Source organism: Natator depressus, chromosome 2 (assembly GCF_965152275.1).
Source record: "Natator depressus isolate rNatDep1 chromosome 2, rNatDep2.hap1, whole genome shotgun sequence".
In the NCBI taxonomy this organism is placed as follows: domain Eukaryota; kingdom Metazoa; phylum Chordata; order Testudines; family Cheloniidae; genus Natator; species Natator depressus.
Genome location: NC_134235.1, coordinates 18,799,204 through 18,819,848, shown reverse-complemented (window position 1 = coordinate 18,819,848; position 20,645 = coordinate 18,799,204).

Sequence of the window (20,645 nt, the reverse complement as noted above, 5' to 3'; positions counted from 1 at the left end):
CACATCTTGCAGTTTAGGCCAAGGGAGATTTGGTTGTGGAAATGCAGGAGCAAACTGAACAAATACTTGTCTCTGGTGTGAATGTGGGCATTCAGGATGGGGGGGAAAATGTATGCACTGGGTGGTTTACTACTTTAGTTTCCAGGCTGTTTCACTGAACAGGAGAATGCTTTCCAGCCTGAAGCAAGGAACTGATTGGGCTCAAAAGGCAGAATACGCTTGTTAGCTTGGGTTGAGCAGTTCAGTTTTGCCAGGCTCTCCCTCTTTAAACATACTGTAATTCACCTCTGTGAGCCAAGTGGCTTATTTTTTAAAAAAAAAAAATTCTACCCAAATAAAGCTTTCTGCCTTATCTTTTCCAGGTTCCTGATGTAACACCGACAGACCCCAGTCATCAGCAGGCGGGATCGCACCTGGAGCCTCTGGACCTTAGTGCATGAGTCTCTATCGCATGAGCTAAAAGCCAACTGGCTGTTAGCTAAGGCTGTAGAGCAGACTCATTTTATTTCTCTCTAAGTGGTCTCGGTGCCACTAGATGGGACAGAGCACCACACCCAGGAGGTGTGTGGGTTACACTGACATACCTCACTACAGCAGCCAGAAAACATCTGGATCATCTGCTTCAACAGCTGCTTGCACTCCAGTGCCACCCTATTACTCTGCCTAAAATTCCTCCTGTAGTTCTGATGGACCTAGTGTTCTTTACTTCTCCTCTTAGGGCTCAATCCTGCATCCACTGACACCAATGTGAATGTTGCCATTGACTGTGGCATGAGTAGGATCTGCCCCTTTTAAATCCCCATTCAGCAAGTTACATACCCATATGACTAATTTAAGCATGTGAGCTGTCCCATTGATTTACTGGGAATGAGAGCAAGCCCCTAATGTGTTGTGTAGCGTTAAACAGCGGCTGTGTTCCTCTTTAGAGGTGGCTGTATTTCAGTGGTGATGGGGAAGCAGTTCCTCTGTATAGTTTGCAAAGTGTTTTGGGAGTCTTTGGAATGAAAAACTGTACCAGCTTTGCAAAATCAAGGAAATTTACTAACCTAGTCACAATCACAATATCTGCTGGCTCCCTGCTACCATGAGGCTGCTGGAAAAAACAAATGGTATTTTTTTAATACAGCTCACTACTCCTCCAAGTCAAGTACAAACAATGCATATGTATACCAATCCCTATCCCCACTCTGCAGAATATAAGCAATCAGGTGAGAATCTTGCACACCATGTACACATCAACAAGCAAGTAACTCATTGTCTTGTAAAATGCCAAAGAATAAGAGCAGACTGATGAAATCTAGTCAGTTTTTTTCCTCTACATAGACATGACATTTGCTCTAAATTCTTTATTCTCAAATATTATGGCCTGTGCTGTAGGTGGGGTGTAGGTGTGTGTGGAGGTGTATGGCATGGAGGTATGTGGCAGATAGTTGAACGTAGTTGTTGCAGCCTGTAGGCAGATAAATATGACTTAGGTAAGGAACAGTGCAATGGAAGATTCATGACCGAATGACTGTGGTTAAGAACAAGGAAATGCTTGCTTGTAGATGGAACAGACATTAGGGTGCCGGATTCTCATTTACACCAAAGCCCCTCTATACTTTTCTGGATCTGTAAATGTAATGTCTGCCCAATTTAGGGCCCCTTTATGTTGCCAGATTGGTATAAATGGGTTTTAGTGTAAATGAGAATCAGACCTTTGACTATCTAATTCTCTTTCTGTGTGGTCTGCTCTGCTTGGGTTGTGGCTAAACAAGACCACTGAACTATATAAGCTCATTATTATTTCTGTGTTTATAGCACAGCCCAGAATATGTTATGTTTTTTATCTAGTAATTTACATGTCACTATCATGCAACTAGGGCTGTTACTTTTTTCATGGGCATTACACTATTATAAGCCTGAGTGAAAGAAGCTCTACTCTGCTTTCAGAGGTTTACTGAAAAAATTGTATCCATAAATAGCCTTTTTTTTTTCCTTAGAAATTTATCACCGTCTCTGTGGTCATTCATCTGAGATCTGTGTACTGATAAATCGCTGTCTCAGAAAGCAAACCTTATTTATTTTAAGTTATAGCTAAGGCTTGGGTGTCAAATCTGCATAAGAAATCAATTGAAAAAAGTCCCTAATTCAGATTTCACACTATAACTGTAGTCATTAAACTGTTCAGTTTTGTCTGTTTATATTTGTTATGCGAAATGAAGATGCCTGCACACACCCTGGACATAGTACAATATCTAAGTAGCTGTCGCCCCTCTGTTTGTGTGTAAGGCTACAATAATGCCATAGCAAAAATATGACTAGGCCTGGAAATGTGATAAATCTTGAAGGGTTTCCTACTAGAGGAGACTCACAAAGTGTCTCTTTGTATAGAAAGCAAGTTAGGTACCTACTCATTTTCTTTGTTTCTGGTGGAATGATTATGGCATGTACAATATTTGCACGTGCGTGTGTTTTTTGACTTGTGAGGGGAACAGCTGATATGAAAATATCAGCAGAAGGGTGAAGCACAAAACCAAAGTGGGGCCGTGCCACTGATTAATATCTACCAGTGGTAATTGGATAGGGAAAATTGCTCAGGTATTGTAGCTAGCAGTAGGGCCTCTGGGCCTTGTATAAGAGAAAGGATCAATCATTTCAAATAGATCCGCCCTTTCTGCTCCAGAACAGCTGGACAAAGTGGTGTCAACATCCCCAGAGGTAAATAGCCTAACCATGCTTGTCGTTGAGAACAACCGTAGTCACATGGTGCAGCAGGGTGTGGCTTTGGGCAGAGACTCATCAATTTTTAAGGTGAGACAAGACCACTATGCTTATCTAGTCTGGTCTTCACTCCTGCACTAAGGAGAGTTTCAGGCCCATAGACGCTGCAGTTAAGAGTGTTCTAATGTTCTGTGGAATTCTTCAAAATTCAGTCTCAAAGAAACGAGGGCTCTTTGGACTAAATGAGGGTTGGTTGGTTTGATTTTAAATGGCAGAGCTAATATATGTTGCATGAAAGAGAGGCTGATAGGAAAAGCTTCATTTGGCTTTGTTTCAATCTCAAATGTAGAGCTCAGCAGGAGAGCCAGGATTTCAAGCCCCAAGAAGTTCACGTTCAGCCAGGGACTATAAACATCAGGGACAATCTCAGCTTTCTAGCTTTTCCCCTGGCAAATAGCCTTGAAAGGAATCAACAGCTGGGCTCCCTTTCTGCAGCAACAGCCTGCAGAAGGCCGAAAGATAGCCTCTTCCTCCTGCTCTCCCCTCACCCCACACAATTTTTATGTAAAATGGAGCTGTTAAGTTTCATGTTCCTTCCAATGAACCATCTGGCTAACCCTTCCCACAATCCTTCAGCCACCCTTGTGTGTGTGAGTGTGACTGTGGTGGGCAGCTAGTGATTACGGTCGGTTGGGAGCACTGGCAGAATGTTGTTTCACTGGCTCACCCAAAAATGCTAAGGCTGGCTGTGCTTGGTATAGTTCAAATTTTCATGCAAGAGACTTGACTTCTGCAGCAGGCCAGGTGCTCTTATTTCTAGCTCATTTGGGTTTTGCTTCCAGTTCTGCTGGTTTTTATTCTTTATGCCATATCTGATGGGGTAAGCTTCATTCAGAAAAAAATGAACGACTCATTGTTGGTCATCACCATAAGTGCAAGGCTCTGTACAAACAAATAGTAGACATGGGGTCCAATTTTCAAAAGAATCCTTATGCCTTAGGGCCCTAAGGCTCATTTTCAAAGGTGACTAGGCACTTCGAAGCCTAAATCTCAATGAAAGTCAATGGTATTTAAGAAAGCTTTGGAGAATGGGACTTAAGGACTTTTGAAAATTTTACTCATGGTTGTTGCCTCCAAGGGTCCAGTCTTGAAATCCATAGAGACACAAATAAGCAATTGACTCTTGCCAGTAGTCCCTTTAACTTCAGTGTGTTAGCCAGAGATTAATTTGTCCTGAAAGAGGTGCCGGGGGTCAAGCAATTTTTTTACACTCATAACTGATGCAGCAAGCCCAGAGGTGCCGGGGCTATGAAGTGGCAAACCCTGGCCCAAATTAAACACTGGTGTTAACCTAGACATGAGTGAGAGCAGGATTACACCTTCAGCGCAGACATATGCAAGGAGTGATAGTAACAGTCAAAGGGGAAGTTAAGGAAGGGCAGATGAGGGTTATGACAATATATGACTAATGGTTATACTGGTTTGCTATGTATTTGTCTCAGGGTCTGGGTTTTCTCCCTGTAGCATCTATCATCATCTTGATAGGATTTATTATAGGGAGTGCAGATAGCACTGCCTTTAAATAAAGTTACCAGTCACTTCCCATTATAAGACTCCATTTTCAGTTGCTTATAACTTTACTAAACTTTCACCAATTGGTCTGAAATTCCCAGTGCTGTGTGTCTGCTTCATGCTGAATTCTCTTTTCGAAGACTTCAGCTAAACCAGCTCAACCATTTCCAAGAACAAGGTTAGGGATAAACACATCATTTTTATTCATATTAAAAATAAAAAAAAGTCTCAACTATTTTCATAAACTCTAGAGACTCCATGCTTTGGAGCAGAGACTTGAAATTTGGCAGGGAGTCACCCCAGTCCAAATGAGCATGCTCCATCCCAGAGTTGCAGGGGCTGAGCAGGACTTTCCCTGCAGTTGCTCCTCCCAGATGCCGGGAGTTTCTGTGGGACCATGCACTGGAACTTAAAGCAGAGAAATTCTCTCCCCTGTGCTGTCAGTGCTCCCCCTGCTGGTATCCAGATAGCTAAGGGAAAAGCATCCTTAGCACCAGGTCAGAATCTGTAGTTGAAATTTGCTCAGTAAAATTTGGGATCTAATTAGTACTATTGCACTGCCACTCTTTGCAGGTATCAGCTTGGTATTGAGTTAGCAGGTGTTATTGAATGCCAAAGTCTTGTCTAAACCATGAATGTTACCCATTGCTGCTAATGGATTCAGCTGAACTGGTGCTGCAACTGTCAACAAGAATTAGGGTGACCAGATGACAAGAACAAAATATCGGGACACATGCGGGAGCAGCCACAGGCTCACCCCACCACCACCAGCGCCGGCTCTTGGTTTTTTGCCGCCCCAAGCGCAAAAAAAAAAAAAAAAGCCAGAGAGCCTCCGAAGCAAAATATCGGGACAAATGGAGTCCCGCCCGTACATCGGTCGGGACGCGGAACAAACAACTAAATATCGGGACAGTCCCGATTTTATTGGGACGTCTGGTCACCCTAACAAGAATAAACTATTCGGTTCCGGTTTCAGAAATTGTGGGTGAATCTTGCCTACAGGCCTCAAAAATCAGAGCATCACAGCTATATTAAAGAGTCAACCAGAAATTAGCATAGTCACTAAGCTCAATCCCCACTTTCGATCCAAAAATCAGAAAAATAAAAATCTCACCCTTATATAGCGCCTTTTCTCCCAGTGGATCCCAAAATGCGTTACCTGCTGTATACAGGAAGGAATAATTCCATTTACCATTAAAATGCAACCATCTCTAGGGTGAAAGGAACTCCTATTTAAAAGCACAAAGCAATGCAAAACCATAGTTTAGGACAGTGAATGAAGAAAAATACAATGTACAATTATAACTACAGGAGGAACTCAGGTTTGTGGTGTGTAGCTCCTCAGCTGGAGTCTGGCCAGCTCCTCAGAGCTAATATCCCTTCTCTCACAAGTAATGTCATGGGATCTTTATTGAGCTAAAGTGGCCAAGACCTCGTTTTTACATTTAATCTGAAAATAGCATAGTGCCCCTGAATACGTTGCTGGAACATTGGGCCGCTTAGAGAGAGGAGTGCCGATTCCTTAATCACAAACGCTACTTCCTGGAGCTCCCTTTGTTTCAAGCTGGGCTCATCTCAACAGCTGGGTGCGTACGTTGTCATTTCTACAGTTTGTGGTGAAAGGATTTGAGCTGTCTGTGGATTTCATTTTGTGGGGCTGGTTCAGAAACTTTGGATTGGCTCACACATTTGCATTAAAACAGCAAGCTCTAGTGGTCAATAGGGTGCAGCAGAAATGAGTAAAAGGTAGAAACACAGTTTATGGAATGGTTTTGCTGCCTTACTAGTGTGCCAGCGTTCATCAGCAAGAAGGTTGGTTTGTTGTCCTCTGCTTTCGGGGTGGCCAAACAAATCCTTTCAAAAAGTCAGCCAACTTCATTCCTGGCGTGAAGAGATGACGCAGCTCGAGACGTTTAAACGGAGTGAGATCTGGTTAGGTGTTCGTGAAAGCTTGAAGAGGAATCCACAAATTCTGCATGTAGCCATTGCCATCTTGCCTCTAAGAAGGCGAAGGTGATGGTGCAGTCTGTATGCCAGTTGCCATTTCTCACTCCCAAAGCCTCTGTTAATGTGCTGAGAAAGACTGTTCCCTCCTCTCTTTGTGCTTGTCATTCAGTTCAGCCCTGTGCCTGTGAAAACAAACCTCCATTTCCTAGTTCCCAAGTCCTTTCACTGTGTGAGCAAGAGCCATCAGAACTATCGACTCCCATTTATACCCTGAGATACCATTAGTCCATAACTGCCAATGTATTTCCTGCATCCCAGTAATGTGCAGGCACCTCCTGGGGCAAAGCCTTCCAATCGCTGATTGCTCCTTAGGGAAAAGAAGCCCCTAGGTCTGTTAAGGCTTTGATCCTAGGACTCCTGGCACAGTGTGCAGCAGAGAGCACAAAGTTGTGGTGCACCACTTAAAGTGTGAGTGGAGCCTACATGGAGGCATAACATCAAATACTAGCAAAAACAACAAGGAGTCCTTGTGGTACCTTACTGACTAACACATTTATTTGGGCATAACCTTTCATGGGCTAGAACCCACTTCATCAGATGAATGGAGTGGAAAATACAGGAGCAAGTATAAATATATGAAAAGATGGGAGTCGCCTTACCAAGTGTGAGGTCAGTCTAATGAGACAATTCAGTTAACAGCAGGAGGAAAAATAACTTTTGTAGCGGCTACCACTCTGAAACCTGTCACCATTAAATACTAGGTATATTGCTCTGCACTAAGTCTCCAGCCCCTGCTAGCTCTCTTGCAAGAGCAAAGGGTAGGAAAGAGGACGGGAGGAGCATGAGTGTCTGAGGAGACATGGGGCCAAATTTATGCTTGGTATAAGCAGTTATAACTCCATGCAGCTCAATGGAGCTGTACCCGCTTACATCACGGCTCAACTTGGCCCATTGACTTGAGCTTAGTCTTCTTCATAGTAATAACACTGAGCTGCTGGCTGCCCTCTCTAGCCAGACTTCTGTTCCCCAAGTCGGAGTAATGTAAGAGCTGCCCGTGGCTGTCATGTTCATGCAGGACAAGATTCCCATGTGTCCCATGTCCTGCTTAATGCTTTTTATCTAGCACTTATCCATGCTACACTTCTCAACAAGCAGGACTGAGCAAGATCAAGCCTATAAAGTAAATTTAGGCTTGGAAGGATTAGACTTTTTTATCAGTAAATGTCAGTAAACGTCCATTTCACCATTCATACACAAACCAATGAAAAAATATTTCCATCAATAATAACCGAAATTTAAAGATAGGCAAAGTAAGAAACACTGCTTGGGAACTTATTGGAATTTAATGCATGCAAGGATATTGACTTTGTATATTTTGACATGTGATGTTGACAATTTGTGTTTTAACACTTTAACTTTTTGAATCTCTACAGCTACTGTCATTAATTGTCTGAGCATCCCTCCATAATTTCCCACTGCTGTGAAAATTTAAATTGATAAAAATGAGGGAAAATGCTTAAAAATAAACTTGGATATCTATCAATTATAAAAATTGAGTTCTGCCAAGCCTGTTTCTTTTGTTTTAATTTCTATGAGTTCCCACATTTTCCTGTTGCTGTTTAGCACAAATAAGTCCACAGCCATATCCTTGTGATCACCATTATTAAAGTACTTGTACCCTGCACGAAGATCCAGCTGTAGGCTCCTTGTTCTCCATGCTCTATGGGCTTGAGCTCCTCAGGGCTGGTGTGGGGCAGGGAAATGGGGGTGCAGGGTTAATTCTACTTGAGCCCCAAGCTCAGGGAGCCCCCCAAACAGCTGTTACTGGGATGAAATGGGAGGAGGTGGGGCACCAGTGACCATGATGTACTGGGGCCCTACATTTCTTTTGATGGGCCTGTTTGTGACCTTTGAGCTCGTAGTACCTGACTCCAGAATTTGTGTATATAGCCATTTCCAGTGATCTCCTTCACACGGGTGGGGGAAACTGAGTGACACCCCTAAGGACACTTGCATAACCAAGGAACAAAGCACTGGTCTTTGTACTCCCAGTCCCGTGCTTCCCTCTCTGTTCCTCTTCCTATCAAGTAATGAAATGTAATAATTGACATACAAATAAAATATGACTAAAATAAAGCAGCTTGGTTCAGGTTCTTGCTGAAACACTATATATGAAGACAGCTTTCAAATAAGAGGGGTTTTTTTTTTTTCTGCAGTAAACCTGTTTCCTGCTTTCTCTGAAACAACATACCATGAATTCGCAGCAGTTGCTGCCCGACCTGTATGTGCTGTTCTTTAAGTAGCATCTTACATGTTTTTCATTTGCACATGGCCTTTGGAGCTTTTAGGTCACATATCTATACGCTAGTGGTCTTATACCACCACAGGAGTTTCTAAAACACCCCACCTTCATCTCACATCCTTTCTCTCTTCTGACTTTTTTCTGGCCACATGCATTTGCAAGTTGTCGATCTAATGTCGATCTAATGTAGCTTGTAGTGAATCGTATGACTAGATGAGACTAAATATACATTTGAGCTGTTGTTTTAAAATCTTCCAACTACTAAAGAAGCCTACCAGCTGCGGAGGTGGGGCTCTCAGAGACCAGAAAAGAGTCCAAGGTGCAACTAGCTCCATAACTGTGACAGAGCATTTGCGTAATTCTTTCATGATTGATTTGGCACCCTTTGGTGATATATTGGCTTAACTGATGATGATGATGATAGAGAAGGGCCATTGTTTTAGAAGACTGAGATATAATTTGGAAATTGTTGTTTCCCGTGCACAAATGAGCAACATGCACATTGCGTCTACATTACTTTTAAATTAAGGAAACAAGGAGCAAACATAAAATTTCAGTGGGAGAGAAAGCAGAATAAACCTCCTTGACTTGCAAGATTCTGTAAGGCCCAGCAGGTCTCGAGTCTGGGCCTGCAGAGCTACTAGGCAGCAAGTCAGGCCCATACTGCTCACCAGCAGCACCTATAATAAGCTTGTGCTCTTTTATCCATGACCCACCGAGGACACAGACCATGGGAAATCCCACCTCAAGGAGTCTGGTAGGCAGCAGCCTCCCTGGTTCCTGATTTACTTCCTGCTATATATAAATCCAAGGGGCGTTCCAGGCAGTGTGGCTCTCCTGAGGTTGCCATGGTCATTCCTGCTCTTGAATGCCTGGCTTTAAACCTGGCTTGATTTGGACTTCACCTCGTGATCCGGACCCTGAAATCTGACTTGAACTCTGACTCCTGGTATTGACCCTGGCCTGGAACCTGACTATGAATTCCTCCACTACTCCCAGCCCCAGATTTGACCCTGCTCTGACCTTTGGTCCTGCCTGCTCTTGTTAGGATCCTGACAGAGTCTCCCATCTTAAAACTCTTCAAGCCTTTTTTCTTGCAAAGGGGCCAGCGGGCTTTATTTTATTGATTGTAATTATTTAGGAAGTTTTAACATGATGTGGCTCGGCAAGCTGCTGAACACCCACCCTGATCAGCAAAGCACTGAAATGCATGCTTACCAACAGACACACAGAGCCATTGAAGACAATGGAGCTACTCACTAACTTACAGTGAAGCATGTACTTAAGTGCTCTGCTTTGGATTGGGGCCAGAGCCTTCAGAACCTTGACAATTGAGCCTTTATCTTGCATCCCAGTCTGTAAAATACATTCTTGTCTGTAAAATGAGGTTGTTACGTCCTTTCTTTGCAGGATGATAAATCCACTAAGGTATGAGAGGTGTAGGTTTTTCTACGGTGCACTACCATAAATACATAAAACATTATAAAATTATGATAAATAGAGAAATGATTAGGTCTTCTTAGGTGAATATTCCATTTTTATATTGATTTTTTTCCCCCAGCACACTTGTACTGATGAGTTTAAAAATAATAAATGATTTAAATCACTCATTTTGTGTCTGGGTTAAAAAAGAAGCATGAATAAAAGAAGATATAAAATAAAGTCCTCGGGCTGAAAACTGATTTAAACCCTTTCCGTTTGACCTCACATGAAGTGAATGGGAATGTAATCCTGAGACTTCTTTGTCACACTGCTTGCATGCAGAAAACTCAACAGAGGCTGAAAAATTCTGGGCAAAGAAATTTTTGGTGGAGAAGTGCAATAAGAGGACAGGACATTTTTTCTTTTGTCCTTTGAGTTAAAAATATTTACAATGAGCAAGTCATATTTTCTAATTAAAATGTAATTATTAGGTATCTCTGCTGTGAACGGATGACATAAAGACCATTCAGCATTTGTCCCTTTTTTGTGCATGACATAACTTATTCAGATAGGAATTTTTCTGCTTCTGAACATTTCTTGTTTTGTTTTACCTAGGTCGTGCGTTTCTTTTCGTAGTGTTACTATTTAAGATGACAGCCCCCTTTGTCATTAGGCCCAGCTCTTCCAAGGTATTAAGGTGCCTAACTCCCAACCAATAGGAGTTAGGCACCTAGCTACCTTTTGAGGATCTGGGCTTTAGTGCCTTCAACTATTTAATTAGGAAGACTATTAAGGGTATAAAAACAGTGGACAACATGGTGGTGGGGAGTTCTCAGCAGCAGTGATGTTAAACAAATACCATTTCCTTCTTGCAAATATGTTGCATTTTCATGGAACTAGTTTTCAAACTTTGGATCTTCCAAGTTACTGCAACTATCATCCTATCTACAATTTATTCTCTGCAGTGCAACAAGACAAAAATCACAAAGATGAACCCAGTTCTTTAAAAGTGGAGGTATTTTCCTTATCTCTCCTCTGGCTGACTGAGTTAATTGATCTTCTGAGTAGTTAAGGCTCCGTCTGACTGCTGAGCAGGTCACATTTAAAATAGTCTGTAATTGACAAATTGTCATACTTTGTGGTTTGTGTTCTGATTCATTCATCCATCTGCAAGGAAGATTGGATTAGGTAGAACAGACTCTGCTGGTTTGAACTGCTCCTTTGTTTAGTAGAAAAAAGTGCTCACGTCTCGAGCGTAATTGTTTACTGTCATTCAAAGGGGATGTGCAGCAGCCCTTGGATTCAGATTACTGGCATATAAAAGTCTTCAAAATCACCACAGTGATGAAGAGTGTAGGGGTACAGTTTAATACCTCTGAATGGCTTAATTTCAGCGAAGGGAGAAATGGAGGGAAAGGAAGCGTGGATCGGTGATTAAAAAAGATATGGTTGACTTCAGAGCTGCATCTTTAATTCAGTGGCATAATACTCCTGTGAGAAGTCAAGGTTACAGGGTTAGACCCAGCACTAATTTTCTTATTTAATTTTTCTTAATTAATTTATTATTTAATTTGTTTAATTATGTAGCCTAGTGTCGCTAATGCCCTCTAGAGTGGAATTAGGCCAAACAGGCTCAGAACAGTATGATTCCCTCTCAAACACCCTCACATGCAGTGTAGCTGTGAAAGCTGATGAAACAATCCTAAGTCAATGACCCGTCAATCAATTTCAGAGTGTTTGCTTCGGTTCTGAACACTGGCCCATCCATTCAGTGTAACCTGCAGTCTTGAGGGTGTTTTGATTGTACCTACAGACCTCCGTGTATGCCCTTTGCTAAAATCCATGTGGACATCCTCTAGTTTTCTGTGTAGTCTGTTCTTACTTGGCATTAAGCATGGATTATTTAATTGACAAAAGAAATACTGAGGGTATCGAATGACAATATAACATAATTACAAACTGAAACAGTTAATCAAATCTGAATATTCATATTAGATTGGTGTCTTCACCACCACATTCCCTTCCATTCTAAGCATAATTATTAGGACATTTCACCATTCCAGCCTGGCATATTCAGTGCACTTCTGGTTGCCCCATTGCACGCGCGCACACACAAAAAAATCTATTAGAATTGAAAAAGCTGCAGAGAAGGGCAACAAAAATGATTAGGGAACGGGAACAGCTTCCATACAAGGAGCGATTAAAAAGAGATTGGTCAGTTTAGATTAGAGACAACTGAGGGGGGATATGATAGAGGTCTATAAAATCATGTATGTCATGGAGACAGAACAGGGACCTGTTATGTGAAAGGGTAAATACAAGAATGAGAAATTAATAGGCAGAAGATTTAAAACAAACAGAAGGAAGTACTACTTCACACAATGCACAGTCAACCTGTGGAACTGGTTGCCATTGGATGTTATGAAGGCCAAAAGTATGACTGGGTTCAAAAAAGAATTAAGTAAGTTCCTGGAAGATGGGTCCATCAATGGCTATTAGCTGAGATAGTGGTGCCATCCCATGCACTGGGTGTCCCTAAACCACCAAATACACGAAGCCGGGACGAAATGATGGAATGGATCATTCACTGATAGAGAGCTACGATCATGGTGAGATCACACTTAAATCATTTGCCAATTTAGACTAAGTTCCTAGGGGCAGAGACTTTCTTGTTTATGTTTGTACAGTGCCTAGCACAATGGGGCTAGGGAGTCTAGGTGCTACTGCAATACAAATAATTAATACTTACACTTCATTACATTTAGGGTATTTCAGTACCAGAAAGGTGGTGCTAAATTGGAGAGTAATGAAAATGATTACGAGGCTGGAAGGCCTGGCTTATGAAAGAACTGGCTATGTACAGCTTTAATCAAAGGATAGGAAAGTGCGGGGGGTAGGGGGAAGGGTCATAGCTGTGTCATAAAACTGATCAGTTGAAAAGTGCAGACATCAAGGAGCATGAGGAATTTTTTGGAGTATTGCAAGGGAGTTACGAGATGGAATTACTCAAAGGAAAAGTTTTGGCTGATCTATTAAACTACAGAAGTTTTCAAAGGAAATTGATAGCCCTTTGACTTTGGTAGTTGAAATATTGAACAGCACCGCACTTTTGAATATGCTATCATAGACATGCATTGTCAGGAGTATGGACTAGATGACTCAATAGGTGTATCCATTTCTAATTTTTTGTGATGGGGGGTGGTGGAATCTTCTTCATGGAGTAGCAATCTCAAATTGTTTGGTGGCACCCGTCCTTTCTACTCTATTTAGAAATGTATAATAGCCTGTTGATTTTCTTGGTCAGAGATGGCTCAGAGTAAATACCTAATAACTCTAGCCATGGGAACCAGTCTATTTTGCCACACTAGCATTCTGAATGCACGTGGCTACTGCAAGAAGCTCATCAGTGAATTACAGGAGATCTCCTGTTGTGGTATTTGAATTGGCTTGGTGAGAACAGTAGCATCTCCAGGTATTCATTGATGGAAAACAATGTGAAGAGTCTCCTTTACCTCCCCCCTACCTCTCAGAAACCAGGGTTTCCATACTGTTTGTCAGAGAATGTAAGAGGGAACCTCATCCAAAACTTTACTCAACTGAATCACTTGGTGTCAGGTCACCGCAGCTCAGAGAAAGAGGAGAGCTAACCAACCACATTTCACAACACCTCTCCTTATCCTTCAACATCTTTGGGACTCCCCCATAACCCAGCTAAAGGCCAAGCTCTTGCTCTTAGAGGCAAGGCCCTGAGGGTCTGAACCACCTGAGCAGTGGTGCCCCACACCATTCTGACTGTGCAGGGGACATCTGTGGCAGCAGAATCCCTACTATATGCTACCACCCCTTAAAAGAAACTGCTCTCAACGTCACGACGTCTAGCTCCAGCAAGGCAGAGTGTGGCCACTTGCCATCACAGCAGGTCCTGGTTTTTGGAGCTGAGTAGCATCACTGGGTGCAAGCTCAGAACCCAGCACCCCGGGAGAATGCTGCACCTAGCGGATTCCTGCAGAGGTGAAGGAGTTCCTTGTGCGCACTCTCCCATCCCCTTCTGTACCAATGTAGGCGCAGTCAGAATCGAATCCCAAATCGTTGTTATCCTGAGCACTGCATGGTCTCATCAGCTCCATGCCTCTTACTACCAAAAGATATTATAGCGTCACTTGTTCATAGCTATGCTGTTATTGTTTGTTATGGTATTACCGTAGGGCTGGGGAGCCCTGGTCATGGTCTAGGCCCTGACAGTCCCTGCCCCAAAAAGCTTACAATCTAGAAAATGAATACAGACAGAGGAACAATAAGACAGTGTTGGTCCGCCTAATAAGCAATAGTGTCAGCACACCAGCAGCCTAACCATAAAGCTGGAGTCTTCCCAGCCTTGTATCTTATACAGTCATTAACACCTGTGCACAGTTTTCAACTAAACTAAACCGCTTCCCTTTCTGGCATGTTCCCTCAAATCCCTGTCCCTGGACAGGTCTTCAGCCTATGGAATATACTGAGTATCCATAAGCCACAGGCAGTGACAGTGTTTTCTTACCACTGGCCTTTTCCTCCAAAAACACAAGACCAACTGCTTCAGTGACACACACTTTTACTAAGTACATCAGCTGCAGTGAAAATCCTCTTCACATCTCAGCATGAAACAAGGGTTATAATCCAATTACAGATGTGCTAAACTGCTCCTCCCTCGTGTCAGGAGTGGGTGAGCATTTGCATTTGCAGGCTCTCAAGCCTGACTGCACAGCGTGTACCCACCACAGTGCTGTACTTTTCATAACCTGAAAAGCCCTGTTTGTGCTTTCAAAGCCACTGAGCAGTCAGAGGCTGCCTGGAATGCAGAACTAGGAAAGCAGAAGAGCTCTTTCCATCTGCACTCGGGGGGGGGGGGGGGTCCCAGACTATCGCTACTGCCTTCTGCTTGAATGAGTAGTCGTCACCTTTGTGAATACAGATTCAATATCCAAGGACTATTACTAGTAGGCTAAATACTGTTCTCTTTACCTTAGGGATATGTACTGCCACTCATTACCGTGGTATCTCAGCACCTGATATTCAGGGGACCTGGGTTCAGCTCCCAACTTTGTCATAGCCGTCCTGTGACCTTGGGCAAGTCATTTCATTTCTTTGTGCCTCAGTTACCCCATCAAAGTGGAGATGGTGGTAGTAATTCCCTTCTCCTTTCTATTTAGGAGCTATACTGATTTCACCATCTGAGGATGTGGCCCATTATTTGTTAGTAGCATAAATGCATCATGAGACGGGATAATAAGGAGTATCGGTAATTCAAAAAATAATTAATAAATACAACTAGAAATGAGCCTGAATGGGGAAAGCAGGTCAGATTCAGATCTGAGCTTTGCCTACTTCAGGCAAACTAATTTCATAATGTTCTGGGTTCAAATCTAGTGTTCCAGGGTTGAGAGTGGACCATCTCTGGTAAATAGCGACATTGGCTTATATAAAAAGAAAAGGAGTACTTGTGGCACCTTAGAGACTAACCAATTTATTTGAGCATAAGCTTTCGTGAGCTACAGCTCTCTCCTAGAAGAATACTAAAGCTTTTTTATAGGCTGTATCCAGAAGTTTGCTTTCCTATTCCTTCTTATTGGATGGAGATCTAAGACAGGGAAATTTTCCTAGCCATGATATTTTTTCCCATAGCTGCTTTCTACATAAGTGCTTTGCTCCAAGAAATTAAAAGGTCCGCTCTAACATGCTAGGAACAGAAGGCGACACAGTGAATATTATTTTCTTTTATTGCTCAAGGATTGTTCTTTATTCTCAAGATATTCAAAACAAAAACTGTTAAATCAGTTTCCGAAATGGGAAAGGAAATGTCAGAAAGCCCTGAACCTCCCTGGCTGAAATTATTTTTTAGAGGGAATAATAACCATCGTTTCAACAGCAAAAAAAAACAAACAAACAAAAAAAAAAAACACTGAAGGAAATCCATGTTTTTTGTTCAGTTCAGACTCTTTTACAGACAAAGACGCTCAAAGTCTGAACTGTCAAGCTTCTTTGGCAGTGATTATCCCGCAGCAGTACCTCATTAGGCCGTGTGTGGGATTTCCTTTTCACTTCCGCTCCAAGCTTACTCATATGCAGCTCTCTCAAACAGAAGCCTTTTCTCAAACCCCCAAGAATTTGAAGTTTCCTTGTAGAAAAGGAAGTTTCCCTTTTATTGTGACTTGTTTCAGACATATTCAGACCAATCCAGCCTGTGCAAACACACACACAGAGCTTTAAATTAGCATTTCTGAACAATCTGGGTTTCTTTTGCCAATGCTGGGACTTGACAATTCAGTTCCCTGAGTAAAACATTCACATCTATTTCTGGCTTGATTTTCAGACATGCTGAGCACCCTCACCTCCCATGGAGTTCAAGAGCTGGGATTGCTCAGGGCCTCTGACAATTAGGTCATTAAACTCTATGCAGAGAGTAGAGAGAACAATGGAAGAGAGGAGTTCTGTTTTTTCCAAACACACATGTTTATATAATTTTAGAAAGACAAGTTAAGTAACTAAGGAAATTGGGTCTTAAAGTTCATGTTTAGAGAAGGGGCAGAACTATACATTTCAAAAGTGAATCCAAAGTTCAGAAATGTTTGAATTCCGGGTTTCTACTTGCATATCTATCTGGGCTCTGACATGGCATCTGTGGCTTAAGTTTTATGATGTTAAGTGTCACCAGGCCTAACTATTAGGTGCCTGGAAAATCATTAGGATTCGCAATGCCTGAGTTAGGTGCTCAAACGTCCCATATAATGAATGCAGGGAGATAGGCACCTAAAAATGAGGTTCATACTAGGGAGCTCCCAGGGCTGGATTAAGACCTTTAGAGGCCCTAAGCACTGAAAAGATTATGGTGCCCCCCCCATATGTAATTCAAAATAAAAACAATACTATACCATAAAATAAAATTTTATTTTTCGAAATGACACAAAACTTACATGTATGCTGAAATTAAAATAGCTTCTTTCTAGATTTTCTGATTGCAAAATTGTGGATAAGTTCATCAAAGCTGACTCCGCGTCCACGTGTCCGCATCCATACACAATAGGGAAAGTGAATCAAGTCTGTCCTGACACATTATTGTTCTCTGAGGGTTTTTTATTCTTTTCAGCTGAGAAAAAGAGCATTCTGCGGAGCAGTTAGTAATCATCAGTGTTAGAAAAATACCTAGTGCCAACTCTACATTTAGAAAAACAGATTGTAGTCCGTCTTTCAATATTGTGTCATGAAGATCAATGTGACTGAATTTCATTTTTCCTGTTCCATTAAACTTTGTGCCCATATAACAGTGGAACTGTCATACTTCTCCACAGAGATTCATGCTCAAGTCAACAGGATATGAATATGCTCATATCAGGATATGCTTCTACGGGCACAAAGCTCTAAAGAGTTAGAGCAGGTTGCACAGCGGAGTCAAGAGGCCAGTGAAGAAGCTTGGCAACATGTGACCTCCAGAAGAAGAAGGGGGAATGTCCGGGTTTCAGCAACGCGGACACAGGTAACTAACCGCTTTCATGTTCTCTCCACAGGTACTAATGCGGAGAGTGGACCAGATGATACGTCTGAGGGAGGGGAGCAGAAGGAGACTCCGCTGGTTGGAAGGCATGAGATGCACTGTCCTGAGATGGGGGGTTCCACGACCACCACTCCCAAGAGAAGGAGGCGGGTGGTGGTGGTCGGGGACTCTCTCCTCCGGGGGACTGAGTCATCTATCTGCCGCCCTGACCGGGAAAACCAAGAAGTCTGCTGCTTGCCAGGGGCTAAGATTCGCAATGTGACGGAGAGACTGCCGACACTCATCGAGCCCTCGGATCGCTACCCCTTCCTGCTTCTCCACGTGGGCACCAATGATACTGTCAAGAATGACCTTGAGCGGATCACTGCGGACTACGTGGCTCTGGGAAGAAGGATAAAGGAGTTTGAGGCGCAAGTGGTGTTCTCGTCCATCCTCCCCGTGGAAGGAAAAGGCCAGGGCAGGGACCGTCGAATCGTGGAAGTCAACGAATGGCTACGCAGGTGGTGTCGGAGAGAAGGCTTTGGATTCTTTGACCATGGGATGGTGTTCCATGAAGGAGGAGTGCTGGGCAGAGACGGGCTGCATCTTACGAAGAGAGGGAAGAGCATCTTTGCGAGCAGGATGGCTAACCTAGTGAGGAGGGCTTTAAACTAGGTTCACCGGGGGAAGGAGACCAAAGCCCTGAGGTAAGTGGGAAAACGGGATACCGGGAGGAAGCACAGGCGGGAACGTCTGTGAGGGGAGGGCTCCTGCCTCATATTGAGAATGAGGGGCGATCAACAGGTTATCTCAAGTGCTTATATACGAATGCACAAAGCCTTGGAAACAAGCAGGGAGAACTGGAGGTCCTGGTGATGTCAAGGAATTATGACGTGATTGGAATAACAGAGACTTGGTGGGATAACTCGCATGACTGGAGTACTGTCATGGATGGGTATAAACTGTTCAGGAAGGACAGGCAGGGCAGAAAAGGTGGGGGAGTAGCACTGTATGTAAGGGAGCAGTCTGACTGCTCAGAGCTCCGGTACGAAACTGCAGAAAAACTTGAATGTCTCTGGATTAAGTTTAGAAGTGTGAGCAACAAGAGTGATGTAGTGGTGGGAGTCTGCTATAGACCACCAGACCAGGGGGATGAGGTGGATGAGGCTTTCTTCCGGCAACTCGCAGAAGCTACTAGATCGCACGCCCTGGTTCTCATGGGTGACTTTAATTTTCCTGATATTTGCTGGGAGAGCAATACAGCGGTGCATAGACAATCCAGGAAGTTTTTGGAAAGCGTAGGGGACAATTTCCTGGTGCAAGTGCCGGAGGAACCAACTAGGGGCAGAGCTCTTCTTGACCTGCTGCTCACAAACAGAGAAGAATTAGTGGGGGAAGCAAAAGTGGATGGAAATCTGGGAGGCAGTGACCATGAGTTGGTTGAGTTCAGGATCCTGACACAGGGAAGAAAGGTAAGCAGCAGGATACGGACCCTGGACTTCAGGAAAGCAGACTTCGACTCCCTCAGGGAGCGGATGGGTAGGATCCCCTGGGGGAATAACATGAGAGGGAAAGGAGTCCAGGAGAGCTGGCTGTATTTCAAGGAATCCCTGTTGAGGTTACAGGGACAAACCATCCCGATGAGTCGAAAGAATAGTAAATATGGCAGGCGACCAGCTTGGCTTAACGGTGAAATCCTAGCGGATCTTAAACATAAAAAAGAAGCTTACAAGAAGTGGAAGGTTGGACATATGACCAGGGAAGAGTATAAAAATATTGCTCGGGCATGTAAGAATGAAATCAGGAGGGCCAAATCGCACCTGGAGCTGCAACTAGCAAGAGATGTCAAGAGTAACAAGAAGGGTTTCTTCAGGTATGTTGGCAACAAGAAGAAAGCCAAGGAAACTGTGGGCCCCTTACTGAATGCGGGAGGCAACCTAGTGACAGAGGATGTGGAAAAAGCTAATGTGCTCAATGCTTTTTTTGCCTCTGTCTTCACTAACAAGGACAGCTCCCAGACTGCTGCGCTGGGCATCACAGAATGGGGAATAGATGGTCAGCCCTCTGTGGAGAAAGAGGTGGTTAGGGACTATTTAGAAAAGCTGGACATGCACAAGTCCATGGGGCCGGACGAGTTGCATCCGAGAGTGCTAAAGGAATTGGCGGATGTGATTGCAGAGCCATTGGCCATTATCTTCGAAAACTCGTGGTGAATGGGGGAAGTCCCAGATGACTGGAAAAAGGCTAATGTAGTGCCAATCTTTAAAAAAGGGAAGAAGGAGGATCCTGGGAACTACAGGCCAGTCAGCCTCACCTCAGTCCCCGGAAAAATCATGGAGCAGGTCCTCAAGGAATCAATCCTGAAGCACCTACATGAGAGGAAAGTGATCAGGAACAGTCAGCATGGATTCACCAAGGGAAGGTCATGCCTGACTAATCTAATCGCCTTCTATGATGAGATTACTGGTTCTGTGGATGAAGGGAAAGCAGTGGATGTATTGTTTCTTGACTTTAGCAAAGCTTTTGACACGGTCTCCCACAGTATTCTTGTCAGCAAGTTAAAGTAGTATGGGCTGGATGGATGCACTATAAGGTGGGTAGAAAGTTGGCTAGATTGTCGGGCTCAACGGGTAGTGATCAATGGCTCCATGTCTAGTTGGCAGCTGGTGTCAAGTGGAGTGCCCCAGGGGTCGGTCCTGGGGCCGGTTTTGTTCAATATCTTCATAAATGATCTGGAGGATGGTGTGGATTGCACTCTTAGCAAATTTGCAGATGATACTAAACTGGGAGGAGTGGTAGATACGCTGGAGGGCAGGGATAGGATACAGAGGGACCTAGACAAATTGGAGGATTGGGCCAAAAGAAACCTGATGAGGTTCAGTAAGGATAAGTGCAGGGTCCTGCACTTAGGACGGAAGAACCCAATGCACAGCTACAGGCTAGGGACCGAATGGCTAGGCAGCAGTTCTGCGGAAAAGGACCTAGGGGTGACAGTGGACGAGAAGCTGGATATGAGTCAGCAGTGTGCCCTTGTTGCCAAGAAGGCCAATGGCATTTTGGGATATATAAGTAGGGGCATAGCGAGCAGATCGAGGGACGTGATCGTTCCCCTCTATTCAACATTGGTGAGGCCTCATCTGGAGTACTGTGTCCAGTTTTGGGCCCCACACTACAAGAAGGATGTGGATAAAT